The 20,164-nt window shown below is 40.5% G+C and overlaps 1 protein-coding gene and 1 non-coding gene across 7 annotated transcripts in view; both read left to right on the top strand.

Moving 5' to 3' along the window:
- LOC126191567 (zip homologous protein 2-like) overlaps positions 1–20,164 on the top strand; it is a 137,108-nt gene that overhangs the window by 39,919 nt on the left and 77,025 nt on the right. The gene's annotated exons all lie outside the window — the stretch shown is intronic.
- Trnat-ugu (transfer RNA threonine (anticodon UGU)) lies at positions 2,279–2,353 on the top strand. The gene has a single exon. It is a non-coding gene; the product is annotated as a tRNA-Thr (tRNA).

The raw sequence follows: 20,164 nt of genomic DNA, 5'->3' as shown, positions 1-20,164 counted from the left end.
CAACTCAGAACAGATGATTTGATAGAAAAAGGAGTAATGAAGTACCATAGGTGAAAGATCTACAGTACCTACACGATGTAGATACGTATGAAACGCCAAGTTCCATTTCATCCGTATTGCATTTAGACATCTCACAAATTTCCAAACTGTTGTGGGCAATTTGGCATACATTTTTCTGTTTTCTTATGTAACAAATATAATAACAAGAATTGCAATAGAAAGTACTGGAATTATTTTTCTCATCATTGCAGCAAGCGCTCAATGGCAACTAAAGTGACAATAAAATTTGAAGAGGTTGCGCTGTGCAAACAATTTTCACATACAACATTCATCCAGTCATGTTCCATTGATCCCATTAAGAAGGGGAAGCTTCAGAGATGTGGAATGACAGACAAAGACATCATAGAGAGTTAATCTGTATGCTGTATTAACAATAAAGTGTCACTATACTGAACTACACTGCTTAATGCTATTCACACTTACGCCTTTGAGTAAATAAGTAAGAAGGCCGCTCCATCAAAAAACTCTGCTGCCTCCTTAATTTTATTGTATGCTGCTGTTTTCCTGCTGTTTGTAGCTTAATATTTCAATATTACAAAAGTATTTTTCAAAGAAAATATTTCGACATACAGATATATGGGTATCTGTAATTGTTTTGAAAACACATTTTTGACATATACATTTCTGCTATATAAGACGGTAGTATCTGTTCCCGAAAGAACAGTTACCGTGGATGACCATGCAGCTTTGCTAGAAATGAAATGATAATTAAATGGACACCCTAGCTGCAAACAGGTGTTGATGTACTTCATTGGGGACATGTTGAAAATGTGTGCCCCGACCAGGACTCGAACCCGGGATCTCCTGCTTACATGGCAGACGCTCTATCCATCTGAGCCACCCTGGGCACAGAGGATAGTGCGTCTGCAGGGACTTATCCCTTGCACGCTCCCCGTGAGATCCACATTCCCAACATGTTCACACCACTACAATCGTAGTGCGCCTAATAGATGTTTGCTCATCATACTCATTACTCGTGGTAGATTAATCTAACAAGTCCCATACGAGTTCGGGAATAGCGTGTGCGTTCGGACAAGAAGGTCAATGGCCGGAAAGCCTTATTTTAACTATATATGATGGTAGTATCTGTTCCCGAAAGAACAGTTACCGTGGATGACCATGCAGCTTTGTTAGAAATGAAATGATAATTAAATGGACACCCTAGCTGCAAACAGGCGTTGATGTACTTCATTGGGGACATGTTGAAAATGTTTGCCCCGACCGGGACTCGAACCCTGGATCTCCTGCTTACATTGCAGACGCTCTATCCATCTGAGCCACCGTGGGCAAAGAGGATAGTGCGTCTGCAGGGACTTATCCCTTGCACACTCCCCGTGAGATCCACATTCCCAACATGTCCACACCACTACATTCGTAGTGCGCCTAATAGATGTTTGCCCATCATACTCATTACTCGTGGCAGATTAATCTACCAAGTCCCGTACAAGTTTGGGCATAGCGTGTGCGTTCGCACAAGGAGGTCAATGGCCGGGAAGCCATATTTTAATTATATATGATGGTAGCATCTGTTCCCGAAAGAACAGTTACCGTGGATGACCATGCAGCTTTGCTAGAAATGAAATGATAATTAAATGGACACCCTAGCTGCAAACAGGCGTTGATGTACTTCACTGGGGACATGTTGAAAATGTGTGCCCTGACCGGACTTGAACCCGGGATCACTTGCTTACATGGCAGACGCTCTATCCATCTGAGCCACCGTGGATCTCACGGGGAGCGTGCAAGGGATAAGTCCCTGCAGACGCACTATCCTCTGTACCCACGGTAGCTCAGATGGCTAGAGCGTCTGTCATGTAAGCAGGAGATCCCGGGTTCGAATCCCGGTCGGGGCAAACATTTTCAACATGTCCCCAATGTAGTACATCAACACCTGTTTGCAGCTAGGGTGTCCATTTAATTATCATTTCATTTCTAGCAAAGCTGCATGGTCATCCATGGTAACTGTTCTTTCGGGAACAGATACTACCATCATATATAGTTAAAATATGGCTTCCCGGCCATTGACCTTCTTGCGCGAACGCGCACGCTATGCCCGAACTCGTACGAGACTTGGTAGATTAATCTGCCACGAGTAATGAGTATGATGGGCAAACATCTATTAGGCGCACTACGAATGTAGTGGTGTGGACATGTTGGGAATGTGGATCTCATGGGGAGCGTGCAAGGGATAAGTCCCTGCAGACGCACTATCCTCTGTGCCCACGGTGGCTCAGATGGATAGAGCGTCTGCTATGTAAGCAGGAGATCCAGGGTTCGAGTCCCGGTCGGGGCACACATTTTCAACATGTCCCCAATGAAGTACATCAACGCCTGTTTGCAGCTAGGGTGTCCATTTAATTATCATTTCATATACATTTCAAGGAAAAGTTTCCATACTACACACAGTTTTCACATAAATAGACTATGAAAAAAACATTATAATAATGAAGATTTTAGAAACTGTAAATAAGATCTAAAATGTGCTGAGTATGCTTGAGAGGTCATACCCCCATGAACAGAAAATGTATTTACCTGGAGAATCAAATTTAATTTCTGGTGCCACACCATTCCAACCCTACTGTGAGATGTCACTAAGGGAGGTAACATTCCAAATGACACCAGTTCACAGAGAAGAATCAGAAGAACAAGGTCAGATAAAGTACTAATTCAACATACGATGGGCTACTGTTTATGAAGATTTCTCAGTTCCCATAAACATCTCAAAGAAACACCAGAAATTCACAGGAGACCACCATAGTAGTGGCATATCAAGCACCCAAAGTATCTATAACAGCAGCACCATCATCAGCGAAGACAAATATTGGAGAAATAGCAGTGGCAGCAAGCTACTCACCTCAGCATAGGGAATGACTCTTGAGGTGCAAAAAACCTATGCTTCTCAAAGATTTTTTGGATCTCACCAGGACACAGGATAGAACATGACACTGAATACTGTAAATATGACAAAAAACATCCACATATTAATGTGATGCAAGTGAATTCATGTAGCACTAAGAATAAATTGTTGGATGGGGAGCATTTCTGCAGTAATGATAAAGTGGATACTTCATGTGTATCAGAGCATTGTCTGAGAAGTAATGAGATAGATTTCTCTATTCCTCTGGGATATTTTGCTGCAGATATAATGTGTCGGGAAGTGAAATTAAATGTTGGGGCACACATATTTGTTACAGAGGATACAACATTCACAAATGTGTCAGGAAGTGAAAAAAAATTTTTGGGGCATGTATATTTGATACAGAGGATACAAGATTCACAAATGTGTTGGGAAGTGAAAAAAAATGTTGGGGCACGCAAATTTGTTACAGAGGATACAAGATTCACAAATGTGTCGGGAAGTGAAAAAAAATATTGGGGCACACACATTTCTTAAAGAGGATACAAGATTGTGAAAAATTGATATTAGCACATACTGTTCTGAAATAGATGGTGAATTCAGCTGTGTAAATCTTGTGCGTCACAATCTAGCCATTACAAGTCTCTACAGCTTCAATACAGAAACGGGAAACAAGAGTGAGTAAGTCACGAAGTCATGATTCAACCTCCTTAGAATGTCCGATCTATATTGTAGCAATAGAAATGTCACATGAGATGGAGCATATATAGATAACATCATTGTTAAATTTTAAAGGGATTTGTTCACTATCAGTATCATTGAAGGGGGATTTGCAGGCTGCAATCCAATGCTCCTTAAGCTTAACCAAAACAAAACTGAAGGACTCCCCTCTAATGCAGATGCCACCACTAAGGAAAAGGTTATAGGCAGAAGGAAGAAGTCTTAAACCAATTCATTCAGAAATTTAGAAATATTAAGTGGGACTATATATATACCAGTGTCAAATGGGAATACATGAAACTGAAACTGCTTTTGAGAACTTAATTTAAATTTATTATTTATTTAGATATGTGGTATACTTTTTCCAGTCTTATAAAAATCAGTCCTAAAAGCAAACCTGTAAGGAATAACATTAAGTGGTACGCATATGAACTTACCAATATTAGGCAAAATATGTTATCTTTGTATTGTATGTAACTTTTCCTCAGTACGTAAGTGAGCAGAAAGATGAATTGTGCAAAGCTTATCGTGAATGTACGAGAATGTAAGAAACTAATCTTAGAATGGCAAAAAGAACAGTGTACGAAAGGTAGACTGAAGGTGTTCCTAATAAGTGCAAAGCTGCATGGAATGTTGTTGCACAAGAGCACCTATCATGGACGTAACATAGCTCTTGATCTGGATAAAGTTAATATTTCTTTCATGGATTCTGTAAGTGACATTAGCAACAAAATTGAAACTATACTAATGCAACATCAACATAAGCCTTTAACTTTAAACAGAGGACAATCACACCCATTGAGACTAAGAAACTAGTGACAAAGTTCTCAAACTTCAAGAGCATGGACTACTCCTGGTTGACTAGTTATCTAATTGGAAAAACAACGCATATACTTAGTGAACCATGGTTCTGCCTTTTTAACAGGTGTCTAGAGTTTGGAGTATTTCCTACAATACTAAAAATATTGGAAATTATTCCAGTGTACCAAGAAGGGGCAAACATAGTCTCAAAAATTACCAGCCAGTTTCAGTATGGTAGTTCCTATTTACTCCAAAATATTGGAACCTCTTATTTATGACCAACTAAACAACTACTTTGAGATGCATAATCTACTTTCTAATAGTCAGTTCGGCTTCTGCAAGAAAAGAAATACTACCACTGGTGTTCTCTCAATTGTGAATTAAGTAGTAATAGTCTTTGAGAATAAAAATAAAGCTTCACTTCTTTTGTGTGATTTAAATAAGGAATTTTACAGTATTTCTCATGACACTGTACCTAAATAGGAAGGGGAGAGACAAGTTAGCTTCTCTACTAGCAAGTACTGTAAGGGGGCCACAGTCACAAGGGATGATCACTGTGGTTAACGGGATAAGGCAGACAGGTTTTTTTAAGGTTAAAACCAAGGTCCAGACAGACAACAATCAAGAAAAATAGAATAAAAGAAACTTCATGTACACTAAATAGGGATATAGCTAAGGGTAGTATCAATCTGCTTCATCAAAATATCAGTGGAATAAAAATTTACAAAACATAGCAGAATGTACAGTTCAGAAACCATTAAGTAAAAGTATAAGGTTGGTCAACCAGGTATCTACAGAGCACTTCAGAGAAAGTTTAAGAAATGTTAATTGAGGAGATGTATATAATGAGCCAAATGATAATGATAAATGCAACATATTTCTTGATAAATTTATATCCCTTTTTGAACACTGTTTCCCCCAAAAAACTACTAAATGTAATACAAACAGTTTTCAAAGAAACCTTGGATTACTACAAATATTAAAGTGTCTTCAGAAAGAAAAGGAAAATTGTGTGCGACAGCAAGAATTAGTCAAGACCCCAAAGTAATTTTACACTATAAAAATTATCGTAGCATACTGAGAAAAGTTGTCAGAAAAATCACAAAGTATGTATATTAGAGATGAAATTAACAACTCGGGCAATCAAATCAAATCAATATGGAATGCTGTTAGAAGAGAGACAGGAAAAGCAACCACTGGGGTGGGTAGTATTACTGAGAATGAGACCATCTTAACCAATGGTCCAAAATTAGCTAATGTATTTAACAACCATTTCTTAAGTGTAAGTAAAAAAAATGGTGAGAATAGTTCAAAAGAAAATGCCAAGCAGTACATGGAAGAGTCAGTTTTGAGAAATCCTTGTCAGATTAATTTTCATCTAACAACCTCTTGGGAAATACGAAAAATTATTAAATCTTTGAAAAATAAATGTTCTGTTGGAATAGATGGCATCTTAACAAGATATTAAAACAATGTGGAGCAGTTACAGCTGATGTTCTGAGTCACATTTGTAATGCATCATTATCTCAAGGTATTTTCCCAGACATGTTAAAATATGCCATTGTCAAGCCTCTCTACAAAAAAGGGGACAACACAGATGTCACTAATTACCAGCCAGTATCCTTGTTTACAGCATTTTCAAAAATTGTCATTTAAGTAATGTTCTCAAGAGTGGTTACAGGATACTCAGTAAATCACAGTCTGGATTTCAAAAATACTGTTCTCCTAAAACAGCTACATACAATTTCACTGCCCACATAACAGAGTTTTTAAATAGTAAAATGTCACCAATAGGAATTTTCTGTGATTTTTCCGAAGCATTTGATTGTGTGAACCATAACATTATACATTACATTACATTTATCATTTTCCATGGATCCCTTGGAGAGGATTCTCTGGGATGTGGAAAGAGAAAGAGTCAAAGTTAGTTTCTTCCTTTTTTTATGAGCTATAATGCTTGTGAAGATATTCATCAATGGAGTAGAAGGAGTTGGCCAACAGGAAGGTCTTTAATTCACTCTGAAACCAGTCTTTATCACTTACAAAACCTTTGATATGCTCTGGCAAGTTATTGAATATACAGGGTGTTTCAAAAATGACCGGTATATTTGAAACGGCAATACAAACTAAACGAGCAGCGATAGAAATACACCGTTTGTTGCAATATGCTTGGGACAACAGTACATTTTCAGGCAGACAAACTTTCGAAATTACAGTAGTTACAATTGTCAACAACAGATGGTGCTGCGGTCTGGGAAACTTTATAGTACGATATTTTCCACATATCCACCATGCGTAGCAATAATATGGCGTAGTCTCTGAATGAAATTACCCGAAACCTTTGACAACGTGTCTGGCGGAATGGCTTCACATGCAGATGAGATGTACTGCTTCAGCTGTTCAATTATTTCTGGATTCTGGCGGTACACCTGGTCTTTCAAGTATCCCCACAGAAAGAAGTCACAGGGGTTCATGTCTGGCGAATAGGGAGGCCAATCCACGCCGCCTCCTGTATGTTTCGGATAGCCCAAAGCAATCACACGATCATCGAAATATTCATTCAGGAAATTAAAGACGTCGGCCGTGCGATGTGGCCGGGCACCATCTTGCATAAACCATGAGGTGTTCGCAGTGTCGTCTAAGGCAGTTTGTACCGCCACAAATTCACAAAGAATGTCCAGATAGCATGATGCAGTAATCGTTTCGGATCTGAAAAATGGGCCAATGATTCCTTTGGAAGAAATGGCGGCCCAGACCAGTACTTTTTGAGGATGCGGGGACGATGGGACTGCAACATGGGGCTTTTCGGTTCCCCATATGCGCCAGTTCTGTTTATTGACGAAGCCGTCCAGGTAAAAATAAGCTTCGTCAGTAAACCAAATGCTGCCCACATGCATATCGCCGTCATCAATCCTGTGCACTATATCGTTAGCGAATGTCTCTCGTGCAGCAATGGTAGCGGCGCTGAGGGGTTGCTGCGTTTGAATTTTGTATGGATAGAGGTGTAAACTCTGGCGCATGAGACGATACGTGGACGTTGGTGTCATTTGGACCGCAGCTGCAACACGGCGAATGGAAACCCGAGGCCGCTGTTGGATCACCTGCTGCACTAGCTGCGCGTTGCCCTCTGTGGTTGCCGTATGTGGTCGCCCTACCTTTCCAGCATGTTCATCCGTCACGTTCCCAGTCCGTTGAAATTTTTCAAACAGATCCTTTATTGTATCGCTTTTCGGTCCTTTGGTTACATTAAACCTCCGTTGAAAACTTCGTCTTGTTGCAACAACACTGTGTTCTAGGCAGTGGAATTCCAACACCAGAAAAATCCTCTGTTCTAAGGAATAAACCATGTTGTCCACAGCACACTTGCACGTTGTGAACAGCACACGCTTACAGCAGAAAGACGACGTACAGAATGGCGCACCCACAGACTGCATTGTCTTCTATATCTTTCACATCACTTGCAGCGCCATCTGTTGTTGAAAATTGTAACTACTGTAATTTCGAAAGTTTGTCCGCCTGAAAATGTACTGTTGTCCCAAGCATATTGCAACAAACGGTGTATTTCTATCGCTGCTCGTTTAGTTTTTATTGCCGTTTCAAATATAACGGTCATTTTTGAAACACCCTGTATGAGTACCCAAGTATCTGACTCCTGTTTGTACTGATGTTAAACTTTTATAGTCCTTATACAGATTGTTTTAGGTTCTGATATTATAATCATGCTTTGCACTATTTTGTGTAAAAAGACACATTTTGGAAATGACAAAGGACATCAATGAGTATATATACTGAGAAGTAGTAGTTAGAATACCAAGTTTCTTAAAGAGGTCTCTGTATGATGATCTAGGACTGACACTAGATATAAATCTAATGACTAGTTTCTGAGTTTTAAAAATGTTCTCTTTGTGAGAGGAGTTTCTCCAAAAGATGATTCCATAACTCATTAGTGAATGGAAGTAGGCTGAATAAACGAACTTCTTCATTTTTAAATCACCTATTTCTGCTAACATGCGTACTGCAGATATAGCTGAACTAAGGCATTTCATTAAGTCTAGAGTGTGAGTTTTGCAATTTAGGTTGTGGTCAATTTGTAGCCCTAAAAATTTGACACTGTCTACAGCTTTAATTTCATTGTTTGAATACATTATACTTATAGGGTCAGGTATTCTTTGTGAGGTACTAAACTTTTTTTTTTTTTTTTTTTTTTTTTTTTTACCAATACTTACTTGTATCATCTGCAAATAAGACAACATATGCATTTTGTGACACTGCATATGGAAGGTCATTAATATATAACAGGAACACCAAGGGACCTAAAGTAGAGCCCTGGGGCACCCCTTGTTAAAGGAATTACAGTCCTATGGCATAAACTGAACAGTCTATGAGTGGTTTAAGTCATATCTACAGATCAGGAAGCAAAAAGTTTCTTTATATCGATTAAGAGATTCAAGGAAGTTTCCCACTTCATCTAACTTAGGTGAAATTACATTAGGTGTTCCTCAGGGTTCGATCATGAGTCCGCCATCTGTTCTTGATATATGTGGACGACCTCCCTTCTTATCCGAAACAAGAAGCTAAATTGACACTGTTTGCCGATGATACAAGCATCATTATAAATCCAGTAAAAGAAACTCAAATAGAAAATTATACAAATAATGTCTTTGGAAAAGTTATTGATTGGTTTTCTGTGAATGGGCTTGCTTTGAACTTTCAAAAATCACAGTACTTCCAATTTTCTAGTGCAAGGACTACAGTTCCTTCAATAAACATAACACATCAACAGAGGTCAGTAGCCAGGGCAGAGCATACTAAGTTTTCAGGTGTACATATGGATGAGAATCTTAATTGTAAAATTCACATTTTGGATCTCCTAAAGTGACTAGGCTCAGCAACTTTTGCAATCAGAATAATTGCTAATTTAGAGGATTTAGAAATTAGCAATTTAGCAAACTTTACATACTTTCACTCTCTGATGTCTTATGGAATAATGCTTAGGGGTAACTCAACACCAAGGCAAAAAGTATTCACTGTTCAAAAGAAAGTAGTTAGAATACTGTGTGGAGCTCATAGTCGCACATCTTGTAGGCATCTGTTTAAAATGTTAGGAATTCTTACAACAGCCTCACAGTACATTTACTCAATATTGAAATCATATCTCCTTGACAATTCCTTCTATACCATTGATGAATTCTTGAATAGGAATGAATAAATCTATAGGTGTAACATATGCATTTTGTACCATTTAAGGAAATGGAGTAGGTAATAAAAATTTAATATTTTAATTAAAAAAAACCTTGATTCATTTTTGCATTTCTTATGCACTTGACACATTCCACATCATAATGGTTTCCGTGAGACTGATCAATGGAACATGTAATCAACTAACTAAATAACTAACTTGCTAAACTCAAATTATGCGGTGTACAAGACTCTTCATCAGCAGCAATTGTATCATACCTAAACAATGGGAAACAGTTTGTCTCTGTCAAAATCAGGCACACACAGCTGCAAGAAGTTAAAACAAGGGTCCCCCAGGTTTTTGTCCTTGGGCTCTTCTTTTTCATAACTGCAGTCAGTGATTTCACTGTGTTCCCAACTCTCTTATTTGTTATGCCAATGACACTATTTTGCTAGCTGAGCATAAGAACACATTAGTTCTGCAAGATATGATGCAAGATGGCATGGAAGCAGCACTAAATTGGATCTCATCAAACACACTGCATTGCAACCCTGATAAATGCCACTAGAGTATACTAGGATTGTCAGAAGAGGTAGAAGTGCAAGCAGTTGAAATTCTAGGAATTCATGTGGGTCTAAGTTAACTTGGGAAATACACATTAACCATAACTGTACAAAGTTATCCTGAGTCACTTATTTAATGTGGAAACTGAGAGGCTTAATAACAAAAGAATATTTAAGAGTTATTTAATTTGGGCTCTTTCAGTTACATTCTCCTCATATCAATTACATTCTGTAGATTCAAAAGAAGGTGGTCCTGGCAGTGAAACAATGCCAGTAGCTAGAGCACTGCCAGCCACTGTTCATAGAACCAAAATATTAACAGTCATTAATCTCTCAATATATATCTCAGCACTTTATGGGAAATACAATACAGCAGATTTCAATATGAGGGAAGACATACACCACCATAACACCAGATGAAAAATGAAATTAGATATACTTAGACACGGGCTGGCAAGAATAGGGGAATTTCCATCTAATCAGTAGCTTAAGAATATTTAATAAACGTCCATTTTCTGATCAGTCAGCTCACATAACTAGTGTCTGAAGCAAGCTAATAAACTGGTTACTTGTTAATCCTTTTTATGATACAACTGAATTTATGAATGTAAAAAATCATTTTACATTAATTTTTAATTGTTTTGATTGTGTGACATCATTGATTGTATTTATTTATTATTTTATTGTGCAAGGTGTCATTTCTAGGTTCTGTTTGGAATATGTAATGCTCATTTAGTTTTAAGGCACTATTGAAGGAAAATGTAACATGCTATCAATGTAAAATGCCTATTTCACCTTAGGTGGTCAATGATAAATAAGGAATCTGAATCTGTAAATACTGTTTGTAGTGCATTATTAGTTGTTATACACCTTTATAACAACCACTGCTACTTGTTATGTAGCTAAAAAAAAATTTAAATCCCTGTCTCCAGGTATTCAGGTAATTTGTAGAAAGAGTGGCTGATGACATGGTTTTTACTTTTCTTTTTGAACTGGTAAGGATTCCCAGTTTCTTGCTTTTTGTTATACAGGAGCTTGTTGACTCTCTTTCTACCATAGCACTTTTCTTGAAAAAATTCCAGTCATTTTGAGTAAGCACCAAACTACCATAATGAGCAGTTATTTTGTATAACTGAGGAGGTAGGAGGATATCTCCCTCCCCACCAAAGTAGCTGTTTCCCTGCTAATTGCTAGATCACTTAAGTATTATAAGCACAAACAGTATTGAGCAATATATAGCGATAATTTACTTTCAATATTGTGTACATGAAGTTATTAAAATTTGCCTTTTTTTTAAACCTTGACTGATTTCACAGCCCTGGACGTTCTCTTGCTTGTTGGAATCTACATGACACAATGAATAACTAAAAGTAGTTGAACTATTGTACACAGTGCTTCTAAGATCAGATGCATGACCCTAATCTTTGTAAAGGAAGCAAACAATAAACAATTAGAAAGCACTACTGAACACAGACAAAAATATTTACAGTATACTTCCACACTGCAGCACATAATAAAATGAATACTGAATAAAATGAATACTGTATGAACCAAAACCATTGCCTGCTGATTACTGATTCATGCTTCAGAGCTGTTGCATGTGTATCTGAGTCACACTGCCCACTGGAGAGCACTTTCCAGTCTAGTAGGCCCACCCCCATGATGTAGAGGTCGACAACCTGACGCACCTTTGGATATGTTGGTGTATGTTTGTGCCTGGCATTTGATGGAACGTGCGAACATATGTTTACGAGCTATGTGAGACCTGGTTGGTAGGTAACCAGAGAGCACACAGGATAAGTTTAAGGTTGTGGATGGAGCCGTAAACAGTTATTGTGGGTTGCACAATTTTATTTTCTAAGAGCCACTTATTTACACATTGGCTTAAAGAGCACAATTAAACAATACAAATGAAGGCCTAGTTAAAGAAAACTTGAGATGCTTTCTGGGCTGAGACCCAAAACCACACAGCAAACACAAGAACGCCTGAAAGCCTGGCTTAAAAAACAAAAGCAATTAAAGGTAGAAATGGGAAAATTTAAAAAAAAATCATGCCATAAAAACAATTAGCGGCTGAAGGCCTACACTACACATCTGAAGGACAAGTATAATTAAAGCACATTCATAAACAATTTTTCTAACCAAGAAATTTCCTTTTGAACTTACAACAAAAGGGCTGGAGCCTGATTAATGAAATATTAACTTATTGCATGGCTGAATGCCACAAATTTGAAACAGCAGCTGAAGGCCTGGACAACAAGTCAGATAAATAATTTTGAATTATTAAAAACATTTTCCTTCAAAGAATACACACGGCTGAAGGCTTTATTAAAGGGATCACGCAAATCCTCAACTGAAGGCCACACACAACACATGCAACAACTAATGGCTTAGGGCCTGGATTACAAACAATTTCAGATAAAAAAAAAATTCTAAAACAATCAATGTTCAAAATTTTAATTTAACACGGCTGAAGGCCTTTGTGTAAAATTTTACAAAACTGAATTAATACACAGCCAAAAGGCCTCGCACAATACTTCAACTAAAATGAAAATCATAACTTAAAACAAACAGAAGAAGTGGTGCTCAGAAATGTTCCAAGCATCGGCGTGGGAAGGTAGCTCAAATGTAATGTGAGGTGAGACAGAGACAAGAGTTGAAGTTAGGTAATCAGATGGCAACCCAAACTAGGGACGGCCCAAGGACCGACCAACAATTTATCCAATTCCCTTCCGTCCAACCAATGGCATAATGATGGAGAATATCGGCGGAGGATGAGAATATGAACGGCACTAGCCTCCAGAAATTGGCATCTAAAAACAGCTAGGGGAACAATAACCACTCCCCAAAAACACTTCCACAAACAACTCAAACAATACTAAAACCTGTGACTGTGGAACAACAAGGACGAATCACAAGTCGACACACACGGATAACCCAGAAGCCGTTGGCAACCAAATATATGTCATCTGATGAGACGACTGACCAAACGACCAACCAAGATCGTCCCCACTCAAGTCATGTTTGTTTGGCAACGGCTGGGCAAGTCATGGCTGTCTGGACCTCACTGCTGCTCCATCCTGACTCCCTTGATGTCCGTTCACAACTGGGACACATGACGACCCAGAGACACTGGCTCGGACCCAACCATGCAGAGGAAATACTTGCCCATTGGCCAACCAACATCAATGCAAAAGGAAGGAACTGACCCACATCCCACAAGGTGACCAGTTGAAGGGGACCAGAAGCAGTTGAAAGACCAAATACACATCACCCAATGAAGCGACTGACTGAACAACCAACCCACAGTCATCCCTGCTCAAGTCTCCTTCCGTCGGACAGTGCATGTGTTTCACCAGTGGTCACAGGCAGTACTGGCTGTGCAGACCTCACTGGAGCTCCATCCTGACTCAGAAATATTAGCTGTCACTCCAAAGGTAGTACAACAGTGCTCTTATCGATAGCACTGCTGCTGCCACTCATGCTCAGGCAGGCCAGCAACTTAGTGACGCCAGTAAATCAAGTAAGAAATGGGACGGCAGTACCGCAAAGACAAGATGTCCAGTAATAAATGGCACAAACATGAGTCCCACACGGCTCAACCTCCCCCCCTCAAACTTCAATCCGAGGGTCACATGCAAATATGAAATTGACCGGCAGCTCCTTAACGAAAACAAAAGACAATGGCCATGAGAAAGTCACAAGCGAGACACTTGCTCGGAGACACCCATGCAGAGGGAACACCTGCCCTTTGGGCATGCAACATCCCTGCACCAGGAAGGGACCAACCTAAGTCCTGCAAGATGACCAACCCAAGTACCATTGCTACCTGAAAAATGGAAAGAAGCAAGATACTTGCTCAAAACCAACCAGGCAGGTGAACACATGCCGATAGGTAACCCGACATCCCTGCACTGAAGAAGGTATCGAGCTAAGCCTCACAAGATGACCAACTTCAAGAACTATTCGAAGTTGACAGCAAAAAGAGATACCAGAATTTAAGGCAATAAGATGATGTCTTGGAACTAATGCATTAACTGTACCCACACCCTATCTAACTGACTGTCACTAGGTTGAGTGCCTTCCAAAACACAAATGGTGTCTGCAAGGCCCCTAATAGCCTTAAACAAAAATTCAATGGCTGCTTCTGTCTCACCCACCACATCCGGCATGACACCAACTGGGTGAAGAATGGTAGCATACAAACGGGCCACCAAGTCCAGAACACTGCCCTCAATAGACTGGTGCCTTATCGCCAACTCATAAACGAGGTGGTCCTTCCTCAACAGGCCAATCCCCAGGCACTGCCTGACCGCCATTAAAATAAGTCACCTGAAACAATCAACAACCAAGCCAATATGGTGCAACACTACCGAAAATACAATTCCAACCAACAGTAAGTGTAACGGCAATACCACAACCGGAACCACGCTCTGCTAACACTTGAGACCTGATTGGTAGGTAACCAGAGGGTGCACAGGGTAAGTTTAAGGTTGTGGATAGGGCCGTAAACAGTTACTGTACATTGCACAATCAAACACACAATTTTATTTTCTAAGGACCACTTATTTACACATTGGCTTAAAGAGCACAATTAAACAATATAAATGAAGGCCTAGTTAAAGAAAACTTGAGATGCTTTCTGGGCTGAAGGCCCAAAACCACACAGCAAACACAAGAGCGTCTGAAGGCCTGGCTTAAAAATAAAAAAAAAAGGTTCAAATGGCTCTGAGCACTATGGGACTTAACTTCTGAGGTCATCAGTCCCCTAGAACTTAGAACTACTTAAACCTAACTAACCTAAGGACGTCACATACATCCATGTCCGGGGCAGGATTCGAACCTGCGACCGTAGCGGTTCCAGACTGTAGCGCCTAGAACCGCTCGGCCACTCCGGCCGGCAAAAATCAAAAGCAATTAAAGGTAGAAGGTAGAAAATTTAAAAAAAGAATCATGCCATAAAAACAATTAGCGGCTGAAGGCCTACACTACACATCTGAAGGACAAGTATAATTAAAGCACATTCATAAACAATTTTTCTAACTAAGAAATTTCCTTTTGAACTTACAACAGAGCCTGATTAAGGAAATATTAACTTATTGCACGGCTGAATGCCACAAATTTGAAACAATGGCTGAAGGCCTGGACAACAAGTCAGATAAATAATTATGAATTATTTAAAACATTTTCCTTCAAAGAATACACTCGCAACACCTAATGGATTAGGGCCTGGATTACAAACAATTTCAAATTAAAAAAAAATTAATTTAACACGGCTGAAGGCCTTTATGTAAAATTTTACAAAACTGAATTAATAGACACCCAAAGGCCTCGCACAATACTTCATCTACAATGAAAATCACAACTTAAAACAAACAGAACAAGTGGTGCTCAGAAATGTTCCAAGCATCGACCTGGGAAGGTAGCTCAAATGTAACATGAGGTGAGACAGGCAGCCAAGAGTTGAAGTTAGGTAATCAGATGGCAACCCAAACTAGGAACGACCCAAGGACCGACCAACAATTAAACCAATTCCCTTCCGTCCAACCAATGGCACAACAATGGAGAATATCAGCAGAGGATGAGAATACGAACAGCACTATATCTCCAGAAATTGGTGTCTAAAAACAGCCAGGGGAACTATAATCGTAAAAACACTTCCACAAACAACTCGAACAATACTAAAACCAGTGACTGTGGAACAACAAGGACAAATCATAAGTCGATACACACAGATAACCCAGAAGTGGTTGGCGACCAAATATATGTCATCTGATAAGATGACCGACCAACCAAGATCATCCCCACTCAAGTCATGTTTGTCGGCAACAGTTGGGCGAGTCATGGCTGTCCAGACCTCACTGCTGCTCCATCATGACTCCCTTGATGTCTGTTCGCAACTCGGACACACAATGACCCAGAGACACTGGCTCGGAACCAACCATGCAGAGGGAACACTAGCCCATTGGCCACCCAACATCTCTACACAAGGAAGGAACTGACCCACGTCCCCACAAGGTGACCAATTGAAGGGGCCCAGAAGCAGTTGGAAGACCAAATACATGTCGCCCAATGAGAAGACCGTCCAAACGACCAATCAACAGTCATCCCTGCTAAAGTCTCCTTCCATCGGACAGTGCATGTGTTTTACCAGCGGTCAGGCAGTGCTGGCTGTGCAGACCTCACTGGAGCTCCATCCCAACTCAACTCACCGCACACCATGACCCGGAAATACTAGTGGTCACTCCAAAGATAGTACAACAGTGCTCTTATCAATAGCGCTGCTGCTGCCACTCACAGGCAGGCAGGCCAGCAACTTAGTGACGCCAGTAAATTGAATAAGAAACAGGACAGCAGTACCGCAAAGATAAGATGCCCAGTAATAAACGGCATGAACACAAGTCGCACATGGCTCACTATGAAATGCAAGAAGGAACATTTCCATCAACTTATGTTGTTTTACTTTTGTAATGGGAAAACCACCTCACAATGCTGGCAGAGGATGCATGCTTTATACGGGGATCATGCAGCAATACCTAGAGCATGTCAAAAGTGGTTTAGTCAGTTTGAGGCTGGGAATTTCACCCTAACAGACAAACCTTGATCTGGATGGCCATTGGTTAGGGATGTGGATTAGCTTAACGACACAATAGTCAACAACCCATGAATGGCAATGCAATGTAGGTGGAACTCAGTGTCACTCATGTGGCTGTATCCAGGAACTTGAAGAAGCTGCGTTACATAAAGATTCATGCTGTAGGAACAGCCGCATTTTGGATGCAATGTTGTCTTTCATCACAACAACGCCACACTGCATGTCTCTATGGTGACCCATCCAAAGAAGTGTTCTTTTGAGTGGGATGTGTTGCCGCAACTGCTGTATTTGTCAGACATTGCCCCTTTCAGCTTCCATCTATTCCATTCCCTGCAGAATTTCCTGAATGGCAAATGCCTCACCTCCTTGGAGGACTGCAGACTGAACCTCAAATAGTTCATCAACGTGAAAACCTCCACAATTTGGAAGAATTGCATTTATAAGCTTCCAGAGAAATGGCAATATATTGCCAACAGTAATGCTGTATACTGCAGGAAATAAAAGTTTATTTACAAAACCATTCCACCTTGTTTAGTTACATTGTGCACGTCCTTGTGTATGAAGGATGTAAGCAGACAGGCTGGCAATCACTGTGTCGTAGCTGTGCTGTGGGTAGATGTGTCCCAAGACATTGTTTGTGATTGCACTTTAATGAAAAGTAAATGTAATTATTAGGTAACCCAATATTTATAGCCACTCAAACTATGTATAACATAGCAAAATTAAAACAAAAATACTTGGGTTTAAAAAAAGGCATGCAATGGCTAAAGGAAAATACATTAGGTGCAGGTTAGAGAGAAATGGAGTTATGCACAAATATTAAAAATAAATGGGATTAATACAGAAAAATACTCCAAAATAGGAAACAAAGTGATTAATGCAAAGAAACATTCCAAAGCAGAAAACAGAAGATTTAGAGATATTGTAGTGGAAGGGTGCCAGGAGTTGCTGTATTAAAATCAGCGAGAACTTTCCATAGGATTTATTCGTTTCCACTACAGAGCTTCATTCACCTCGGCCTGTGTCACAGGCCCCACATTGCTGAGGAAGTACCTCCAGCGGCCTGTGCAACGCAACGCTGCGTCGTGCCAGCCTTGTTCGCCAGCTGTAGAGTTCGGATTACGTCAGTATGGCTGTGCCAGCAGCCGACTCAGTGGCCACCATCCCCGTTGACTTTGCACTGCTCCACTGGGAGCCGTAGGCCAGCCCCACTGCTGCTTCTTCCTTGGTTGGCGTAGCTGTGAACGTGGCAGCAACGACCACTCATGATCTGGTGTTCGTACTTGCGGCCCTCATCTCGGGAGTCTCCAGCAAGTGTCAGGAGCCAAGATGACTGCCCGTGGTAGCAACCGGAAGAGTGGCCTGCCCTGGCTGGCTGTGGACCCTCCGTCAGCCTCAGAGGGTCGAACTAACGACCCGCCGTGGACTGGGATGCTGTCGCCCCATCTGTTGCTGCGTGTAGCCCGTCAGTGTGATACGCATCACCATCCAGGAGAGCTGCCCCACTTGAATGAATCTCATTAGAAAACAACACCTATATATACTCGGCTGCGCGCCTCTGTTTTGCTAACGCATTGCTCCAAGTCACGTATGCCCCACACCCCGGTTGCGCCAATGGGCCCATTCTTCCTGTAACTTGCGATATGCGAACCACTGTATTTACGCTTTTGAGTGGTTCAATGGTTTCTGTGGCCTCCATTCCACTTTGCAACCGCTGGTCAGCGTAACTTATTGCAATCTGGCCCGCACGTGGCTGTAACTTGTGCTCAGAATATTGCACAAAACTAACTTTCCCCATCCTAAACGGTGGTGCCGCTACATTATTCCCCTCTTCGGAAAGACCCAGTCTCCGGGTCGTCCATTAACTAACTTGTTTGGATTGGCACTTATGGCATGCTTACTTACTACTAGAAAACTTAAATGAGATATAGTGCCCTTTTAATACCATTACATGAAACAAAACATAAAAATTCCTTACTGGACGACCACTGCTTGATCAACCCCTTACCTACTCATCTCACACCCTTAGTATCCAATCCACAGGGACTTGGACCACCCTCGGATCCCTCTTGGAATTAACTCTCTGCCTGATCAAAAAGAAAACAACACATAACAAAGTTAAGGCTGCAATGACACGTGACCCAGATGTGCTCAAAATGATTGTTATTTGCAGTTGCCTTTCCCTATACTGCGTGACATGTTGAACAAGCTGTTCAGTGGATATGCGCCCCTCTTGCTCTATAACGAACTGGTTTACGGATCTCAACAGACCTGGCTAGAGAGTTTGATTTAATAAGGTCAGATTCTGCCTTGGCAAAACTCTTAAAGTGGTTTCTGGCCAGTACAGCTGTGGCTGCGTAACATTCAATTGTGTGACTCCTGAAATTGATGTTGGCAGATGGAAGGTTGGTCCTATTATGTTACACTTAGTTCTATTGATTAAAATCCACTTCCTTTGAGCTCTACATGTTTCGCTTCCGTAAACACTCCTTGCTCAAAAAACCTTGCTACTACTACCAAATTCCCTTAGGTGGAGAAGATCCAATGCATCCCGACTCGTTGCAAGCTCAATTTTGGCTCCACAATGTTCTTGAACAGTCTATTCCTTTCCCCCTGGCTAAAAAATAACTGCACTGTGCGCGTGTTCCATATTTGTAGCTTCACAGATTTTCCTCCAACATTCACTATTTTTGATCCAACTCAATACCGATTGTGTGACTACTTTTATCCTTAAATTTACATTATATGAACTGGTGCAATAAACACAACTTTCCTGACTGAGCACAGTCGATAACAAAAAATTTGAACTTGAAATCATACGACTCTGACATCATTCAACACATATTTATTATGGTCTTGCCACAAAATTTACTCTGATGCACTTATTTCTCTAGAAGTGCATTTTATTTCTCCTCTAACAACACTCCACTTACGTTGGACGCTACACTTCCCTTTTCAGTAACCTGAGGACAGAATCACCATCACCATTCCTCCCTTTTCAAAAAGACTGCTGCCTCTAGCAGGCTCACAATACTCGAAACGCTACAAATACTCTACTACCCTCTAGATCGCAAAGCATAGTGAACTTCATGCTGTACTCTAACTTCCTGGTTTTCTCTGTGCTTAGCACCTGTCTTTACTCTCTCTTTCTTCCCCTTTCCTTCCTGTGACATGCCTGGAATCACATTCGGGCAACCCTTAAATGGCCGTAATCGCCCAATGTGTACTATCGTTGCTCTCGTTGGCAGCTGAAGCTTTACATTAACAGGAGATGTGGTTTCAACAACTTGGTATGGCCCTTGATACCTCGCGAGGAACTTCTTCGTTTTCACTTTTTGCGTATAGGGGCTGGACACCCTTACCCATTGCCCCACCCTGTACTGCGGTAA

Source organism: Schistocerca cancellata, chromosome 6, assembly GCF_023864275.1.
Source record: "Schistocerca cancellata isolate TAMUIC-IGC-003103 chromosome 6, iqSchCanc2.1, whole genome shotgun sequence".
Lineage (NCBI taxonomy): Eukaryota > Metazoa > Arthropoda > Insecta > Orthoptera > Acrididae > Schistocerca > Schistocerca cancellata.
The sequence above is the reverse complement of the archived record's forward strand: the minus strand, read 5'-3'. Positions and strand labels throughout refer to the sequence as shown.